Genomic DNA, 22,139 nt, shown 5'->3' on the forward strand with positions numbered 1-22,139 from the left:
TGATACATTAGATTTCGAATTCAATTCCTATATACTGTACATATATATGAAATATAATTTACAGTTGTGGTTTCTTCAACAAATAATCCATTGTCGAATTGTGATTTAAATATTGATGAAAATTTTGACTGTTTACAGGAGCGTAAGAACATTCGGCAAAATGCATCTAGTACGATCGAGGGTAGAATATCACCAACTGGCCATCTATGGCGACAATATTGCTATCAGCAACTAGCGTTTGAGGTGGAATTCCTTAAGGTAATCTCATATATCAACCAATATTGTCATTTCAATTCCAGCTAGTTGAAAATAGAGGAATCTGGGGGCTTCGAGACTGAACAGCCTACAATAAAGATGAATGCATGTAGCCTATTATAAAAAGGTATGAAATGGCTGGGAGGTATTCAGTTAGATAATAATAATAATAATAATAATAATAATAATAATAATAATAATAATAATAATAATAATAATGTAAGCAGTTTGGCCTATTTTGAAGACTTTATTTTAATGGCAGACTCGGCTGAAAGCCTGCAATGTAATATTTTGTAGTTTGAAAGCAGGTGCAGCGACTATGATATGAAAATTAGAATTTCTAAAATGAAATAAACGTTAGTAGGGAAGAAACCTAAGAGGACTGAACGCTAAGTAGGAAGTAGGAAACTGTAACAGGTGGATCGTTTCAAGTTCTTAGGATGTGTATTCTGCCGAGGTGGTAATAAAATAAGTGAAAATGGATCAAGATGCAGCAAAGTTAACGTAGTGAACTCGTAGCTGGGATCAACAGTATTTTATACTAAAGAAATTAGCTCCGAGTTGAAACTGTGTTCACATTGGTCAGTTTCTTAGACCATCTTGACTGTACGGGAGTGAAAGATTCATGGCCTCGTGTTATAATATTCATAAGTTGGAAGTTACGGACATGAACGTTGCGAGAATGGTAGCCGGTACAAACAGGTGGGAACAATGGCAAGAGGGTTCTCAGAATGAGGAGATACATTTCCATTAATAATGAAGTTGATGGATGAATCTATACATATAAACCGACTTTGATGATGGCGTCATATGAAGTGAATGGAGGAGGATAGGTTACCTAGAAGAACAACAGGCTTGGCCATGGAGGTTAGGAGAAATAGGGCAGATCGGAGTGTCGATGGTTAGTCTCCGTTTTTAGATATTTACTCACAAGAGGTCTTAAACTAGACGAGGTCACAGGTCTAGTTGAAAGTTGCAGATTGTGGAGACTTTCCGTCTGAACACTGTAAGGTACCAGGTAGGTGATTTTCCTATTTATAAAAGCTGGCATGGTATTACTCCGCTATCTATTCATAGCAAAATCTTTGTGAGAGTGTTACTCTATTGAAACATAGGGGAGGTAGATACAAAAATTGAGGGAAACACCATGTTGTTTAAAAGAACCTGGATGGGCCTTATAAATATAATGAGAAAAAATTATGGAACAGTCGTTAGAATGGAATAGCCCATTGCGTTTAGTATGAGTAGACTTTTTTAAATTTCTTGATTCATTGAACAGGAAAAGTATGCGGAAAATGGAACAAATTGTAATGTCTGAAAAAGTCATTAGTACGGGTTCTTATCACCAATATTATTTGTTTCTGGTTTTATGATTACATCATAAATGGACTGTGCAGCAGACAAATTAGAGGCATAAAGTGGGGACAAATAGGGAGACTAGAGAGTGCAGAATATGCTGATGGCGAGTGTCTGATATCTCGCATATTATCAACTGTACGTTCGCCTGGTGGATGTCCTTCAATTTGATTCCCATTGGCGACTTGCAAGTCTGGATATGGAACGATGACACACATGATGATGATGATCATCATCATCATGATATTGAGAGAGAGTGAAACCCGATGTCGGCACATCACCTTCTCCTGTGGAATAACACCAAGACGTCTGCTCAAGAATTAACGTCGCCACCCTAAGGATGAATCACCATCAACAACGTCAAAATAAATGACGCACCAAGTTGTTGCCGAATTCACAAGGAACTTATGGTTGACTGCAACATTGATGTAAGCAAGTTGTTGCAATATCGATGTAAAGGGATAGTTTATTGCAGACAAATTAACACTCGAATGGAGACTCTAGTACCCCATGGGTCCACCTCCAATTTTGACAAAAGATATGATTGAAGATGACGTGCGATCAGAGGCCGATCCAGGGAGCAGTTTCTTTTCTGGGGGCGGAGAATTCGACCGTCAACCCTAGTGGGCACGAAAATTTGGCAGGAGGGGTTTCGAGGTAGTCCGAAAGTACATTTAATTTTACGCTTTGAAATTGCTTCTAGACGCCAGAAAGTACATACATTAATTGGTTAATCAATTTCTTTTGCAAATAGAGGTGTTACCCCTACCGCCAAATCTCAAGTAAAATAATCATGAAAATAGTAATTGAATGGCTTCAGCCACCAGGTGCCGGCACATTGAGGCGTCACCATTTAGGCTGCCAGCATGCCAATTTCGACATACCGTTCTACTCCGCCATATTGCAATAGTGAACAGAAATTCTATTGGGTGGGGTATTGCTGAAATTGTATTGAATATTCTCGGCTAGACACCAAATGTGCCACCAGAGATGCCAACATCGTACGGCATTGAGTACAAAGGATATGCATGTTTAGCAGGCGGCCCACGAGCACCGTATATTCTACTTATAAATGTCCCGCATGCACTAATGGTAAATGGGATGTCTACTAGTTGATTTTCACAGGGGCACTCCTATCAGCAGGCAGGTTACGTCAGAATTTGAAGAAATAACAACCGGACCGTCGCCCGCATCATATTCCGCAGCGCTACCCCTTGCATTAGTAAGCATCGTCTTCGACCGTACAGTACTAGGCTGGTGTATGACACAGCAGCACTACATTTGCTCTCCAAATATCGGCAATGGCTCGTGTGTTCAGCAACGACGAATACACAGACATCATTTTAATCTAAGGAAAATCTGGTCGGAATGCAGCCGAAGCTCACAGACGGTATGCATAGCAGTTTCCAAACATCGGTCTGCCTTCTACACACGTATTTTGCCGAACAGTATTAGTTTTTGTTTCACACAAACAACTACATTTTTTACAAGTTGCTTTCCGTCGCACCGACAGAGATAGGTCGTATAGCGACGATGGGACAGGAAAGGGCTAGGAGTGGGAAGGAAGCGGCCGTGGCCTTAATTAAGGCACAGCCCCAGCATTTGCCTGGTGTGAAAATGGGAAACAACCGAATACCATCTTCGAGGCTGCCGACAGTGGGTTTCGAACCCACTATCTTCCAAATACTGGATGCTGTCCACACTTAAGCGACTGCAGCTATCGAGCTCGGTAAATAACTATTTTATGGAATGTATGCACGTGTATAACTTAATCTGTTATTAAATTTTCTTTTCTGCATCTTTAGCGTATTTACAAATGCACCCTCTTATAGAACTTGTGCAGTAAAATTAATGCTAATTGTTTCACAACATCCGAAATACAGCACGTCGTAGCGCTCCTTCGAAAACAAGTGATAAGGCATCCCGTGCATCGCTATTGCATGCGAGACCTTTGTAAGTAGAAAGTACGGCGCTCGCGGGCCGCCTGGTAAGTACACTCTTTTGTAGCCTTCAGAAAACTGATGCCGTTCAATCGGTGTGAGAAATCTGTCCTAGGCCGGAACAGGTTAAAGAAGCGAGGCTAAATATCCCGTTTTGAGACGATTAACGTTGGGACAATGATTAGAAGCAGCTGTGTGTTGGGCGAATCACCCAAGGGTGGACGTTACCCGCATTCTGCAGACGAAGTGGAAAGGTGCGAAAGCCTTTGAAATTGGTTAAGGATACAAGCTCTTGTAATATCCCACAGCCTCCTACTGAAATACCATGACACTTGCCGTGTCTCTCGTTATACACCACAGATAGGATGCCTAGCATAAGGATTTTGAATAAGGAGTGACGAAACCTGGGAAGCGTTCTGTAGACAAACTGGTCTGGTGGTGTATTGAGAAGGCCCAGTGCGCATTGAAGTCCAAGAAGATCGCCAAAATGTACTGACACCAATCTGATCCACTGTAGCGAACTCAAATCTGTCACCAAACGAAATGTAAGAACCGCCAATGACAATTACTTTCATGTAATCTATGAACAATTAGATCAAACCGGAGGAGCCAATGCTGTATATAGGATCAGCAGATATCCTCATCGTGCCATTGAAGATATTAGTCATATCATCCACATCAAGGATGAACATGGACAGTTCCTTCGAAACTCGGTGAATATACTTAGGTGCTGGCGAGAACACTTTAATGCCCTTTGAAACGAGGAGTTCCCACATCCAACTATCCTCACAGTCATCCCAGTACAGAGTGCAATACCACCCATCACGTCTACTGAGGTTGCAAAAGTCATCCGCGTAATGAGAAACAGGAGAGCAATTGCACGTTGTGACATCCTTGTTGATGTCTGGAAGAAGATGGGACAGTGTGAAGACAATGGCATACATCTACCTGGAAGATCAGTGTCACCGTGCCAATCTGGAAAGTCAAGGTTGATATTACTGTCTGCGTCAACGACCAACCTATTCGTCTCGTCTGCCACACCACGAACATCTTTGAATGGGTGACTGACACACACGCACATCTAAAAACATCATTACTGTCTCATCGTACCAGTGTGAATTCATTAAAGTCCGCAGAACAATAGCTGCCCTCCATGATGTCCGGTTGCTGGGAGAGAGGCACAGAGAGAAGAGATGAACGGTCCATATGGCCTTTCTACATATAGGAAAGACATTTGATCGGATCACCCTTGAACTCTTCTGTGATTCGCATGTTGTCGCAGATAAATATGTCCGTTTAGTTCAGCTCCTCTGCACAGCTCTGTAAACTCTGCCCGCTATGCAGTTGGCGTCAAGGCACCTTTCTACATTTGAGAGGGATTTCATCGAGGATACGCTCTGTCGCCACTTCTATTCATCATGTGCATAGACAGTAGCCGCGGAATTACAAACACCCCATCCGTGGACCCTTCTCTATGAAGATTACCTTATGCTGTCTAGCGACTAATGAAACAGGCTTAATGCATTGGTTACCCACTGGAAAACAAGGCTGGAAACATTTGAATTGCGGCTAAATTTCGCAGAAATAGAATACCTGGAGTGCGGCACCCAGACAAATGGGACAGAATTGGTCGACGATATTCCACTACTGAAGACATCTGCGTTCCACCTTAGCTCCCGCATAACAGCTGACGGTGACACATATGTAGACGCTCGAACGCGAGTTAAAGCCGCCTTGCTGAAATGGTGCCAGATTCCACTTGATTTCAAATTAGCCTTCCAATAAATTAATAATTTAATACTGTTTTATAGGTTAACATTTTAAGACTCGGCAACAGTAACAAATCCAATTAATAGTATTCAACAAGATCAAACTAGGCCTTCTACGGATTACCTGAATAAGATGTTTATTTTGAGGTGTGGTTTCATTTTTCAAATATCATTTTTATTTTCATTACAGTCTGGTGGCTTATTATTGTCTAAAGCGGTAAAACGTCGGTCTTTAACGCTGGTCCTTGGTTCAAACCCGGTGATTACATGCACACATTGTGCTGAATATAGTGGAGGTTGAACAGGCTTTCACCGGGATTTTCAGTTACCCACGTCCCATTCATTCTAGTGACGCTCCATTTATTCATTAATTATCCCCGTGGAGGTGCAGTTATCAGTTCGAAATTGTACTCGTAGCAAACATAATATCGCAAGCACTGAAATCCGCAGTCATTTTTGCAAGAAGTCAGCACACTAGGAGCAAGCTGTCGCTCCACAGAAACATCCGATACGAGTGTCTCGGCAAGGGAAGGACGAGCAAGGAGATGCTATGAGCTACGGGGCGTCTTGGGTAAACCACTTTTACGTAGCTTATTATGTTATGGGAGTGGGGATTAAGAGGACCATACAACAGGTATTTTCTAAAACTCTATTCGTGACAATAAAATTAAATTGACACTGCTTTAGGTACTTATGGTATAGTGGATAGCGTTAGTAGCTTGAGGAACCGTAAATCACTGTGCATGCTTTGCTTCAAACCGATTTAGTAGCCTCGGCATAAAAACACGCCATCGTCGGCTTTATGCTTGTAACTGTAATAAATTAATACAACACTCTTTACATAGCTTTCCTTTCATCAGACATGGAGTAAAAACAATAGGAATTAGGAATCATAAAATAAATAGAACATCACTAAACAACATAAACTTAGTAAACAAATACACTACATTCCTTCCATCACCAGTTTAAAACAAAATAATCATAATAATAATAATAATAATAATAATAATAATAATAATAATAATAATAATAATAATGCCGGGCTGAGTGGCTCAGACGGTTAAGGCGCTGGCCTTCTAACCCCAACTTGGCAGGTTCGATCCTGGCTCAGTCCGGTGGTATTTGAAGGTGCTCAAATACGACAGCCCCGTGTCGGTAGATTTACTGGCACGTAAAAGAACTCCTGCGGGACTAAATTCCGGCATCTCGGCGTCCCCGAAGACCTTAGAAAGTAGTTAGTGGGACGTAAAGCAAATAATAATAATAATAATAATAATAATAATAATAATAATAATAATAATAATAATAATAATAATAATAATAAAGCTTTAATATATCATTTTTCAATTACATTAGTATACTATTAAGTAGTTGTATAACTCTGAGTGGCTTTGACAGTATATTCCGAACACTTGTATCTTTAGTCTTGGCTACACCCGTTTTGCACTTCTCGCCCTTCACTTGCGGATTAACTGGCATGTCTTGATTTGAAGTTGATCCCTTTGAATCAACGTCAGTAATTCCAGGGTTATTTGAATCACTGTTATCATCATCATCATTATCATCACCTTCATCTTTATTTCTTAATTCAACATCACTGTAAAATTCTTCTATTTTAATGATCTGATCAATGTGCCTATTTCAAGTTACATTTTGGAGATTTACAAGATCACACAAATAAGTTCTTCTACCTAAAATGTTAGTGATAATTGCTCTAATCCATAATACCTTATTTAAGTTTCGATAATCCCTTACGTATACTACCTCCCATTCATAGAAAGCTACACCTCCCGTGCCACGATGAAACTGAATTTGCTTTTCTCGGTATTGTTTGACAAAGGACTAAGACAGAAAATCTAAGCTAGTTTTTACTTCGTGACCTAACATACGTTTAGATGGGGTTTTACTCGGAGCATAGTGAGGTGTGGTACGGAACGAGAATATATATTTACTTATTAAAGAATATATTTTTTTGCTTCTATGCTAATTTAAACACTCTTCGAAATGTTTACGCTGTTTACAGCACTTTCATTTGTTGAGGGTTGAAATGGTTTAGATGTTCTGAGGATAATCCCATTTCCCTCACAGGAAATTTAAAATTCTATTGAAGTGAACTGGCTACCATTCTATGTGATAACAATGGTAGAAATTCCACAACGTGCAAAGCCTCTCGAAAACCTCACTTGAATTCCTCAAATATTCTTCTTTACCTATTACAACTATGTCATCTAAGAAATTAATACCCCTTTAACTCCTGGAAAAACCTCCTCGGTAACCTTCTGTAACATTGCACATGACTAAGAGAAATGCAGTGCATCGACAGCTCCTCCTCCTTCCGTACCGGGAAGGAGGCCTCTTCGTCATGAATGCGCGGCTAACAGTGCGCGCTTAACCTAACATGACGTAATAAATTAACACTGAATAAGAGAAGAGTGCTGTGCTAAACGTAAAATACTATGCAAGATGGTTGCTATACATTGCTCTTTGGGGACGTCCTATGGAGAGCTACCTCAGGGGCTCACAGCTTCAAACATAGGACCGACTAGTGTTATTGGACTAGCTTTGGGGAGCTGATGCAAGGGCTAATAGGCAACATGGCTGCTATATATTGCTATTATTGGGATAATTCTGGAGACCTATCTAAGGAGCTCACAACTCGTAACGATAGGACCTATTGGTTTTATCGGATTAAATGTAGGGAAATGACGCATGGGCTACTAGGCAAGATGTCCGCTGTACGTTGCTTATACGGGACTAACTCTGAAGAGCTACCGCAGGGGATCACAACTTGCAGTTCTACCACCACCTCCTCATCACGCGCCTGAGTGTTTACCTCCTATTCATTGATGTGCGGGCTAAGAGTGCAACAACTTGTAACTCTGAATTTATTGGTCTTTTGAGCTTGAGTTCGATCCATGGCTGAAATAGTTTAGTGGTTATCGCTTTCTGAGCTTGAGTTCAGGCGTTCAATTCTTGCATGCTTTAACTAATTCTGCTCCTGGGAAGGGCTTTAATTTCATCATCAGCTTGAGTTCAAGGGTTCGATTTTTGTATACTTCAGCTAATCTTGTTACTGGAAGGAAGCTGTTGTACGATCCTCCGAGGTACTAACTTTGGAGAGTTGGCTCAGAGGATAATTGCTATACATTGCTCCTATGGGGCTAACTCTGGAGAGATACTTTAGGGGCACATAACTAGCAAATGAGAAGAGTACATGACCACTTCGAGTGCACTAGTATTTCAGACCGCAGAGTCAATTACGCGTGACTATGTTTTTTAATGACTGGAACACTCAGTTGCTGATTTAAAAGTTTCAAACTTACAGATTTGAACTCTTAGAAACTTGTAGCAGCGTACAGTAGTTTTTGCATGATTCGGGAGTCGATCACTTGTGTTGAGAACCGAAGGCTCACCGTGCTACAACTAGGCTGCGGATTTCTGACTCATGAACTATCTTCTAGTGCTAGGCTGAGTAACTTGGCGATAAGGCGCTGGCCCCTTGAGCTCTAGTTAGCAGCTCAGTTTTTCGGTATTTGTGAGTGCTGATTTACTGTTTTGTGTGATTCTAACATTTGAACTTATAGATTTGAACTCTAGAAAGTTGTAGTAGGCTACAGTAGTTTTTACATCAGTCAAGGATTGAACCTTTATGTTCAGAACCCTCTTGTAACCTGAAACTACTGAAATGACTATGTGTAACGAGTGAGATGAGATGGTCGTCAACACCATGCAAGTAGCCCTTATTGAGAGTCCTGTTAGTAGAGATAATTTTACCAACTGGTAGGGTAGGAAAAGTGATGTTATTCACTTGGATTCCATTCTAAACCTCTCTACACTGTTCATATTGAGTGATTCGTCGTTTAGATTAGAATATTAAGCTTTCAGCAAGCCATTTAATAATATTCGATAAGAGTAGCCTATGTGCCGACACCAGGTTTTTACCCTCTCCCTACTTCAATATCAAGATCTCACACTCAAACGCCTATGGGTTTCGCCCCTATCAGGAGCGATAGGACTGAGAGGCTTCCTGTAGTAGCAGGTACTAGGAAGAGGAGGAGGAGAAAAACATACTGTAAGGATGATTTTTTAAATATCTCGCTGCTTTTTCTTACAGTCCCAACCTGAACCTTGTATGTCCGCTGGGTAAAGTGGCACCCAAATATTCCGCGTCACTGAGGTGTTAAGTTAGTACATATCATAGTTTTATTATCATATTTAACAATAACTCCTGGTTTGAACTATTTATGATTATTAATAGGAATTGAAGAGGGTCATACTACGTTTCTTGTGAACGTTCATTTAGTTATATATTTCTATTATTATTATTATTATTATTATTATTATTATTACTATTATTATTATTATTACTGTGTATCTGTGTGCATACGCGTGCATATGTGCAAACAAATATTAAGGAACACGAGAAATACAGATGAAATTTACTTAATGAGTAATCAAGGAACTGTTTTAGGCTAACTGGAAGATGCTCTTGGGATGGGAAATATGATTTGAAGGTTGTAAAAATTTCAAGTAGCCAGTTGACAGCAGGTACTGAATGTTGGAGAAGTAGTTTGTCTTCTATTTTCCTTAAATCTTGAATTTGGACAATATATCTTAAACGTAATTGCACATCTTTAATATAAGGCCTTCCTGGTAAACTGGACAACCTTCCATAGCATGGTGCTGACAATTGTTTATGATGTGGCCAATCCAGCTGTTTGTACTATTGTTTCCTTGAAAAAACTTGGAATATGATATAAATCAATATTAGAGCTGTTTCTGTTAGGATTGGAGTTTGCTGAGTCAGTGCAGATATGGTGTATTATCCTGGAAGGACGTAGGTTGAATTTCCGACCAGAGTCTTAACAAATTTTGAATTAAACCTTCCATGCTAGTGGAGCACATGCCCTCGAGTTTCTCTTAGCCTGCAACAGAAATGAATAGTAGGCTGATCCTTATGGGCAAATATTACAGGGAATAGAGCTAAACACTCTCTCCCATCTTCACAAGGGACTTGGTTACATGGTATGGGTCATGAAGCTATAATATTGCGTTTGTAAGGTGGAATCATTGAACGACACTATCGTCAATCCATAACTCTACGTGATAGCAACTCTTCTGGAGAGGAACAGGGTCCTGCAGTTTATTTTCACGACGGTATAGAGGGGCGTCAGGGAATTTTCATCCCCCATATTTCATAATAATAACATTCAAATCATATAATAAGAATAATAATTTTATTTTTATTATTAGTTACTATTTATATTATTACAATTAATTATACTGATAATAATTAACTCTCATTATTAATACCAAGCAATAACAAGACCGTTTGTAATAATCCGAATGCTCAATACACAGTGGACCTGGAGAGCAAATGTGGCTAATCTTTCTACGTCGCATGACAGCCAAAGTTAAGTACAGTACAATGGAAGATTTTACTTTTTTACCAATCAAGGGACCTTGTGCATTATAAAGAAATGTTCCTTCTTTATCCATGACTAGTATTAACCTTTATTTGCACAGTCTTAAAAAAAGAACATTAATCAGAGTAGTAATATGTGTGTGTCCAATTTCAGAACTGGGGATATATCAGACAAGGAAGAACCACTACCACCGGTCAAGTAGCCAGCTGTACTGTCACTTCAGGCAGTCTTCAAGCAGAACGGCAAACGGATCGCTTGCCTGAGGCCAGACGAGTGCTAGAGGTAATACTTAAAATAGCAAATAGAGTTAAGACTGAGGAACATGAAATTCTAGGTGAAAGACTCATCTCTAAAGACAATAGGCAACTTGATGCTTTTGGGGTATACAGACCTGGCAAGGCTGGCACTGACGCTGATGCAGAATCATTTGATAATATAATCAGCTATGTGGGGAACGGCACAAAAATAATGTTGTTGTAGCAGGTGATCTGAACTTGCCAAATGTTAACTGGGAAGGGAATGAGAATGACAGGAAGCATGACCAACAAATGGAGAAAGAGTTATTATGGGAAGGACAGTTTAATCAGAAAGTGATTGAACCAACTAGATGGAAAAGTAACCTAGACGTGATGCTGATAAAACCAGATGAGCTCTATAGGGAAACTAAAGTAATGGATGGTATATGTAATCATGAAGCTGTCTTCGTCAGAGTTAACAATAAATGTGTTAGAAAGGAATGTTGTAAAAGTTGGTCTATTAAGCAATACCATAGGGCTGATAAGTGGTAAATGAAAATTTAAACAGCGTATGGGATTGGTTTAAAGCACTTGTTGAGGAATGTGAAAATAGATATGTGCCTTTAAACGTGGCAAGGAATTCTAAAGACATATTATAATATAACAGGAAAATAGAGAGATTAAGAACGAAGTACAGATGAGAAAGAAATAGAGTTAGGAATGGTTGTGGGAATAAGGAGGGATTGAAGGATGAAGGAGCTCACTAGGAAATTGAATTCGGCGAAGGATAATATTAAGGCAAATATAATTGGGAGCCACATGAATTTTAGGGAACAATGGAATGACATGTGTTGTTGTTCTTGTTGTTAGAGTCAACAGTCCAACGACTGGTTTGATGCAGCCCTCAATGCCACCCTATCCCGTGCTAAAATTTTCATTTCTACGTATCTATCGCATCCTACATCTGCTCTAATCTGCTTGTCATATTCATACCCCTACCGTTCTTACCGCCTACACTTCCTTCAAAAACCAACTGAAGAAGTCCTGAGTGCCTTAAAAATGTCTTATCATTCAATCACTTCTTCTCGTCAAATTTAGCTAAATCGGTCTCCTCTCACCAATTTGATTCAGTATCCCTTCATTTGTGAATCGATCTATCCATATCACCTCCAGCATTCTTCTGTAACACCACATTTCAAACGCTTTTATTTTCTTTCTTTCTGAGCTAGTTATCGTAAATGTTTCACTTCCATACAATGCCACGCTCCAGAAGAAAGTTTTCAGAAACATCTTCCTAATTCCTATATCAATGTTTGAAGTGAGCAAGTTTCAATTCTTAAGAAAGCTCTTCCTTGCTTGTGCTAGTCTGCATTTTATGTCCTCCCTACTTCTGCCAAAGTCAGTTGTTTTACTACCCAAGTAAAAATATTTATCTACTTCCTTTAAGACTCCACATCTTAATCTAATATTACCTGCAATACCTGACTTCGTTCGACTGCACTCCATTACTTTTGTTTTGGACTTACGTATTTTTATTTTCTGCATTCTTTATAAAATAATAACATAATGGGTAAATCTCAAGGTTTTGATTTCGTCTCCTTGCATTGCGATTCCTTTTCCACATTCCTGTTTGATTTCCTGTACTGCCTGTTCTATATGAACATTGAAAAAGAGGGGGAAAACTGCAACCTTGCCTCACTCATTTCTGCATTGCTGCTTCTTTTTCAAAGCCTCGATTCTTATCACTGCAGACTGATTTTTATACAGATTGTAAATAATTCTTCGTTCTTGATGTCTGATCCCAATCGCCTTCAGAATCTCAAATAGCTTGGTCCAATTAACATTATGGAATGCCTGTTCTAGATCTACGAACGCCATGTACGTGGGCTTGTCCATCTTAATTCGACCGTCTAAGATCAGACGTTAAGTCAGGATTGCTTCACGTGTTCCTACATTTCTTCTGAAGCCAAAGCGATCTTATCCCAACTCAGCTTCAACTTGTCTTCTCATTCTTCTCTAAATAATACGTGTTAACATTTTGCAGGCATGGTATACCAAACTAACCTTGAGGTAGTTTTCACACTTGCCATCACCGGCTTTCTTGAGAATAGGTATAACAACATTCTACCGAAAATCGGATAGCAATTATCCAGTCTCATACATCTTACTCGCTAAATGGAATAGCATTGCCATGCTGGTTTCTCCTAAGGCAGTCAGTAATGCAGAGGGTATTTCAACAATTCCAGGTGCCTTGTTCCTATTTAGGTCTCTCATAGGTCTGTCAAACTCTGACCTCAACACTGGGTCTCCCATTTCATCAGCATCAATAGTCACTTCTTGTTCCAGAACCATATTGTGCCCTATAATGCCTTCGTCAACGTCAAGCAAATGCTGAGATCTGACCAAGGACATAATAGTGTACAATACCCTCACCACCTTTGGCACATAGCTTACCTTGCTCGAATATCCCCTTCATCAGCTCCGGCAGCAACAGCAACAACAGGGGTTACGGGTACAAAAGGGTCAGCGTGACAAATAAAATAAATGAAGAGGAATAAGATGAGCATGGTGTGAACTAACTCGAGCAAAATGAAAACTAAAACTGAGCTGCACGTTCGCTATACTATACAAATTTATTACAATAATATTAAAAAATGTGATTTTAAATGAAAATCATCAATGAAAATTTATCTGATGACAATCTTGTCATCAAAATATATAAATGAGTTCTTGAAGTAAAGAGGCATCTCATCGGGAGTTAACGTCCATGTGGAGGAGATTCTTAGCCCGTGGAAATAGCCAGTACTGCAACAGCCAGCCTAATGGCTCCGTCAAAAAATAAATTAAATCTTAGATCGGAGAATACCCATGTCATATTTACAAGGAACAAAACATACTCCTAACATGAATCTATGCCACAGTACTCGTGATTAATATAAGCTCTAAATTAAGCATGCAATACACACACTACCGTCCGGGAATCGAACACAGGACTATCCCCATATCCTACAACCATATGACTTCAAGTATAAAAAATTATTTACATTATGCTGAGACAAATGAATAGTTACATATATCTTTAAATGACACATGTAATCGTGTATAGAATTTTATCTTCCAGACCGCAGTATTAAAAGGTCACTGCTCTCCCTTTTCCCTTAACAGACACAGTATTGTTCCTTCCTGCATACCTTCGGGTTGTGACGTCAAAAGGACCTACTTTTATACTCCAACATACCACGGCTTTTGTGTAAATGGAGCGGCCATGTTCTACCCCCATAAATCTCTCTCACTGTTTACAACATGTAAACATAGCTGAAGGACGTTTCTCCCTCGCTTTGGCCCATTTATCTACCCTTCATTTTGCCCTCTTATTATATAATAATTATTACATGCCAATTTATTCCTTAGAGTTCAACCATTCAACATTCTATTCCATTTATGACTTAAATGCAACTGGCCCATATATTAACTTACACTGGTGCACTAACTGGCACATTCAGAAATACACATTGGCGCTCTCACTGACACACAAATTATCAAATTACCACTTAAGCCTTCATTCCTCAGGCTATTTAGGACATAACAAATATATTTCTCATTACTTATGGGCTTCTCAGTACCTGAACCGCTCACATTGATACCCCACTCCGAGTGCATTAAAGAAACATAGAAGATCTTATGGTTTTCGTCGTCTCACAAATTAACACTACAGTCTACCATGCTCCATGCATTTAGCTAGTACCTAACAACTTGTTCAAGCTAGACTCATATGCGACTGCGTAAGTCATGGGTAAATGAAAGTACACGAGCTTAGTTTCCCTATACTGAACATAGTATCTATAAAATAATGACTCTAACGAAAATAAATGAGAACAACAACATGCAAACACAAACAATCTAACTAAGCCTGAGTCCTGGGCATAAATTCTATTTACATGTGTCCTTAGACACCTACTTATTTACATGTTGGCGAAAGGCCTAATTCATTTGCAGCTGGCCTAACCATAACCTGACTGCTGCATGCTGAGAATTAGAATTGTCTGACCTGTGTCTTTTGATCGCATCTGAACAGTTCCCCAATGGACGTTGTTAACTTAAGCCATCATGTCAATGTTGTGGGCAGGCGACAGCAATCGTAGTTGGATGACTGGTGACATCTTGGTCTGCTGTGACGTTCAACTGCGACTCGTTCAGGTGACTCGATCGCCGCCTCCTCGATGTGGTCGGTGTGCTGATTGGACGTCGCTGATGTCCACGGTCGTACTTCGATGCCGTGAAGGATGTTCTTGTAGCTTCGCTCCAAATTACTGCCTCAACGTGATGGATGAGCAGCGTCCGGTCCACACGTGGCGTAAGAGAAACTGTAAGGAAAACCATATTACAATGTGTTCTTACTTCGATGCCTAGGTCTCCCCTCTAGCCTTTTATTTGATCCCGTAATGTCAGGACTCGTTCTTATCATTATCCTTCTAGACAGTTACACAATTTTCAGCAGCACTTTACATCACCCATGACTGATATTTATACTGACCGAATTGAATTAATATCCACCTTCCGAGCCTACACTAGCATGTAACATTAGTTTAGAACAATGTTAGCCTCAGATTATGCTAGGCGACTTGGTGTGAACAAATTACTAGCAGAGAAATGTTCTCACAGAAAATCAGGTCAATAGTTGCTGTACAAAATTATTATCTATATTGCAAATGGTTGTTACTTACAAGTCCATAGGACAAAGTAGACTCTGAGTGCGATGCTTGTAGACAAAGGCAATCTTCCCTTCGCTGCGTCGCTCCGTGACAGACACCTTCTTGACAGCGATACACCCAGTAAATGAGGCTCGCGCCCTCGGAGGCCGTATACATTAGCAATCGCGCACCCACGCTGCAGAGCTACGTGTGTGGGCTCGCGGGAGCGTGCCCGCGGAGAGAAAAATTCTCCCACGGTATCCCGCGCAATTACTCATTCCTTTATTGTGATTACAATTAGCGTCATGTAGCATATCAAAATTTTCAGAAAAATATGCTCATTGCCAATATTACATCCAATGTTCTATATTTCTCTTGTGAGCGGAGATATTGACTAAATTCTTTTCCCTCCAATATAAGCTTCCCCTCGGTTCTCACGGTGTAGTTCGCGTCCCCACGCTGAAAGTCAAGAGGTTCGCTTAGTAAATAATACATTTTAATAAGCATCTTGGGAACTTCAGCTCGCTTCTGACGCTAAGTTCTCTTGAGAAGCGCGCAATGTGAGACACTACTGCACAATAAAATGCCATCTAATGTCCATTCTTTGCGGTCTCATATGATTACCATAATTATCATTTTATCAACGTCCTTTGACCATCAACAGAATCGTTCAATATCATCTACGTCTTACCTTGATACAACTGCTGGGTATGTTCCTGCTTTGTCTTTATCTCCTGCTTTGTCTTCTTTTCCTAGAAGTGGCTTTCAATCTGAGCTCTTAATATGCATACACGTAGATTTCCTTTCTCCATAGGTTTCCTTGATTCTCCTGTATTCATCAACTACCATTCCTAGGACCAAACAACCTTAAACACCGTTGCACTTCTCCTTCAGCCATTCTTTCTTAGCTATCTTGCACTTTTTATCCGCTTAATTCTTTGATCGCCTGTGTATTTTCGTTGTTCAGCAATCAGATCTAGTACCTCATGAGTTATCCACTGATTCTTAGTTGATTTTTTCATCCTTCCTAACATTTCTTCAGCAGCCCTACGGACCTCATTTTTCATGGCTATCCATTCTTCTTGTATTGTGTTTCCTTCAGCCTTGTCATTTAGTAATTGCGCAGCATGTTCCTTGAAACAATCCCTCACACTGTTTTATTTCAACTTGTCTAGATTCCATCTCCTTGCATTTCTTCCTTTCTTCAATTTCTTCCGTTTCAGATGGCATTTCAGATGTGGTCAGAGTTCACGTCTGCTCCGGCGAAAGTTTTACAATCCAACACCTGGTTTCCGAATCTCTGCCTAATCATAATTAAGTCTATTTGATACCTTTCTGTATCTCCAGGTCTCATCCTCGTATACACGTTTGTGGTGTTTGAACTGAGTATTTGCAAGGACTAAATTATGATCAGTGCATAATTCAACCAGCCGACTTCCTCTTTCATTCCTTTGTCCCAATCCGAATTCTGCTAATGTATTACCTTCCCTTCCTTGGCCTACCACTGCACTCCAGTCTCCCATCACAATTAGATTCTCGTCACTTTTATATATTGTATTAAGTTTTCTATCTCTTCATATATACTTTCGATTCCGTCATCATCCGCTGAACTAGTAGGTATATAGATATGCACTATTGTGGTGGGCACTGGTTTGATGTCTATCTTGTCACCAATAATTCTTCCACTATGTTGGTCGTGGTAGCTTACCCTCTGTCCTATTTCCTTTTTCATTATTAAACCAACTCCTGCAATTTCCCCTGTTTGATGTTGTGTTGATAATTCTGTAGTCGCATGACCAAATATCCTGTTCTTCCTCCCAACGTACTTCACTTACACTAACTGCATCTAACTTTGGTCAACCCATCTCCCTTTTCAGATTCTATAACCCATCACAGCGATTCAAACTTCTAACATTTCACGCTCCGACTCAGATAATGTCAGTATCCATCTTCCTTATGATCGTCCCCTCTCGTGTAGTCCCCACCCGGAGATCCGGATGGGGGTTATATTACCTCCGGAATATTTTACGCGGGAGGAAGCCATCACCAGTACACCATTAATACAGAGGGAGCTGCATGTCCTCGGGAGTTAGTTACAGCTGTAGATTCCCGTTGCTTTCAGCCGTGTAGCAGTATCAACACAACTAAGCCATGTTGAGTATTATTACAAGGCCATGTCAGTCAATCATGTAGACTGGCGCCCGTGCAACTCCCGAAAGGTTGCTACTCCCCTTTCGATGATCCATTCGTTACTCTGGTCTCTTATCAGATAGGTACCCATCCGATATGGTTGCACCTGCGGCTCGGCTATATGCTTCATTGGGACGCGCAAGCCTCCCCACCATGCCAATCTCACATGGTTTGCAGGAGAGGGAATGTCATGTATAGATACTTTAAGACAGAAATAGGTTCCAGGAAGGACATTCCAGGGATCATTAATGAACACGGGGAGTGTATATGCGAGGATTTACAGAAGTCAGAAGTGTTCAGTCAGCGATATGTGAAGGTAGTTCAATATAAAGATAATGTCTTAGCGAAATATTGAAATTTACCTATGATAATGAATAGATGTATTTAAAGGTGAAAAAGTTGAAAACTATAGAGCATCCAGAGTTAAGAAAAGATTACAGGCCTTATGGGCTTGCTGACCTCCACCGTTGCCATATTCGCTCACTCACCACGTCTCGGACACTGTTTGTGCCCAATAAGGTTAACTCAGTAGATACTGATATGCTACCTGACACAAACTCAAGAGAGATGACGTCATGTAAAGAATCTGAAGAAATGAAGCGACATAAAGCAACTCCCACGACCGATCATAACCTTAAGCCAAAGAGGGTCTTGGAATTAACAAGTGTTCCAACCCAAAGGGTCCAGGGAAATGGAGGTGGTAGAGAAGAACTTCCTCATTGCAGTAAAGATACTACACCATACTACACAACGCAGAATAGGTCGATGCCGTCAAAAATAGACGGAGATCTTATTTAACATCAATAAAAACTCCAACTTTCATTGGAACAAAGCGGAACGATTTAGAAAAAGAGAAAGATAAACAGAACATGGAACTTCGTGCGGCTCCCGAAGAGCATAGCTCTACATAGGCCGACTGGATCAAAATACATCATTAGAGATGATAAAGAATCACTTGAAAAACTTGAAAGTAGAGGAGGTCATAGAATGTGAACAACTCCAAACAAAAGGCATATTTAAATCATACAAAGTGGTTATCCCTCTCAACGATCTTGGAAAGGTCATCGATCCGGAACTCTGGCCAGAATATGTCATAGTGAGGAGATATCGTCTTTTTCGACAACAGGGAAAGAAGAAAATATAACACTCAATTTCCTCCTTTGGAATGTGGAAGGGCTTAAAAGCACTTTGACTTTAGCTTCGGGAAATCTCATCGACAATCAAGACATTATTATTATGACTGAAACATTCGCAACCACCGAAAAAAACATACCCGGATTCTACTCAGAGCAAGTACTCGCCATGCAAGGGCAACGAGGCAGACACATGAGTGGTATTGCCTGCTTCTTTAAACCCGTTGCTGGAAAGTTGTCATGTACTTACAGAGATAAGAACATCATCATAATGGAATCTAACAAATTATCGGTAATATGATTATACGTCGATCCTTCCTCAGCAATGGAAGACGTATTATATATTCTTATCATTGCTCTATCGAAGGTGAATCAAGAAAATAATACAATCATTGCTGGAGACTTAAATTGCAGGATAGACAACAATGAATATCGAGGTCATGAATTGCTTCAAACGTTGGAAGAAGAAGGATTCACTCTTGTCAACAGCAAATCTGACAAGACGTACTTTGTCCACAATGGAAGCAGTATAATTGATGTTTTATTTTTCAAAGGTGCTGGACTTAAATTAATTTATTATAAGGTATGCTACTCATCTCCAGAGTCAATATTAAAGAAGCACTGTCCAGTCTCGGCGATCTTTGATTTGGATGTTCTTTCTCACCCATGGAATGCACCAATCGTTATGAAGCCTATAGCTCGAAAACTTAATGAGAGTGTCCTCCTGCAAAGCACCGATAAAATCATTGACTTAAACCACAAAATAATGGAAAATGAATTGGATACTGCAGCTTCTGTTTTAGAAGACATCTTCAAATCTGCCTTCATCACAATAACTCCGCGGAAATCCAAAAAGTGGTTCAATTAGACCTGCTATTTGGAAAGAAAGCAAGTTCTAAAGGCTCTTCATGTGGCGAAAACAACACTGAATATAGAAGACAATTAAGCACTGTCATCTTTTTCTGGCAGCTGTTCTGGAGATATGCCGTATCGTGTTTCCTTTCAGGTACCTACTATATATCGATGCTACCTGTTATTTTGGACTTGCGCAATACACATTTCCTTTATCAAAACACATTTTGTGAAAAGATGAGTTGCGGCGTCGGTCGCAATGTATCAGTCTGATACATAAGTTTTGTAATAGGGTAGTTGAGCCCACTACACGCATTTTCATTTCTGGTACTGTTGTTTGTTTTCTTTATATTTCAATGTAAACATTTATTTATTACTTATTCCTAAAATACAGTTTTCTGTAAATATCATACAATGCGAGTAAAAAATAATCACAAGTAACTATAAAAAGGAACTACAAGCTAAATCTTCAATAAAACTAAACCATACATTGAATTTGAAGTAAACCATACATCACAACAATGCTGAAAAAAGATCAGTTTTTTGAGTATTCAGTCCATATGGCAGAGTAATTGCTGAACTTGCCTTTTCTGTTCATCGCACTCTATCCTCTATGCCGACTCTTCACTCAAGCTGTTTTGAAGTTGAGGGTAACACCCTGTGCAGACTGCAGTGGTATGTTCCCCACAGATGTACCATTTACAAGTCTTACAAACAGTCTTGGTCAGTCTGGTTTTCCGCGATTTGTAGCAGACAATGCAACGACGGCGCTTTGTTGTGAAACCAGCATTTTCTTCAATCGATATTCCAGCTTCTTCTGATTGTTCTTCGGGTGGACTGAACCTCTTAAGACCTTCAGGAAGAGAGCGAGTGATACCTTGAGTCTAAAGACTTCTCCACTGTAGCTGGGTTAGTAATAGTTCGTGACCATGCCGTCAAAGGAACAGTCTGCATCACATATTTTCCTGCCCATCTCCTATACAAAACTTGTGCGTTGATACCTGCGCCGTTCAGCATAGAAAAGAAACGACTACCATTGGCCAACATCATGTGTTTCTGGCAACGTCGTACGCAGCACTGAGTTTGTCCACTACGTCGACTCCTGATTTAGTGCTATTATAATATGTAATCATCACTGGTTTGGAAGATTCACCTGATACTTCGTCTATGGAATCACCAAAGTGCTGAGAGGATGTAACAATAACATTTCGAAATTCCTTGACACATAGAACACAATCGTACAACCCTTCCCAAAGCCAAATATGCTCGGGTTCACAGGTGGTTTCTTCACATTCAATAAATCGGGTGGGAGCTCCCTCTTATTTTCCTTCATGGTTTCTACAAATGAGATCCTATTTTTCTTCAACTCGGTAACCAAATAGACATCCGAAAACCAGATATTAGCAGTTCTATTTCGCCCAGTCCCGTGAATTGCTTGTGCTAATTTCTTAACAACATCCACCGGTTTGTTTCTCTGTTAATAAGGTCCTTCGAGCTGTTCTCCAGCATACACCTCAAGCTTGTAAGTGTAAAAGACTGCAGCATTGCAAATGGCATATATTTTTACGCCGTACTTTGGCGACTCGGAAGGAATAAATTGCTTGAAACGACACAGTCCACGAAACCGCTCAAGCTTTTCATCAGTGGTTACACACTGTCCAGGAGAGTAACTCTTTTTGCAATTGTCAACAAAAAACTCGAAAATTTCTCGAATTTGCGCTATGTTATCAATGGCTTTCCATTCGCGTCGGTTGCTGGGATAGTCAAGACGAAGGCATCTCATAATAAACTTGAACCTCCAGAGATTCATTGTCCACTGAAATATTTCATCTCCACGTCCATCTGCGCCCTATCTGGACATTATCTTTGTAATCAACAATCTTTACATATTGCTGATTGAATACTTCTGCCTACAAGGCAGAAACAGGTTCCAAGAAGCCGTTCCAGGAATCATTAATGAACATGGGGAATGTGTATGCAAGGAATTTCAGATGGCACAAGTATTCAGTCAGCAGTCAGAAGACCGATGAAAGAATTTATTTCAGTAAAATCTGTAAGATTTGCATCACGTTCTCTGCGAAGTGATTCTTTGCTTCAAAATAAATATACAGATTCGTGTGCGCAACAGTGCTCTGAAGCATGTCGTCAGAAAACAAGTTGCTCCAGCATTCTACAGGTAACTTAGCTTGTCGTGCATCATGAATGACACCTGCGAGGCGGTTGATGTTTTGTGTATGTGTGCTGAGCTTCTCTTGATGAGGTACTTTTAGCCAGGTTATAATTTTGTCTTT

The sequence above is a fragment of the Anabrus simplex genome, chromosome 2 (assembly GCF_040414725.1).
Source record: "Anabrus simplex isolate iqAnaSimp1 chromosome 2, ASM4041472v1, whole genome shotgun sequence".
In the NCBI taxonomy this organism is placed as follows: domain Eukaryota; kingdom Metazoa; phylum Arthropoda; class Insecta; order Orthoptera; family Tettigoniidae; genus Anabrus; species Anabrus simplex.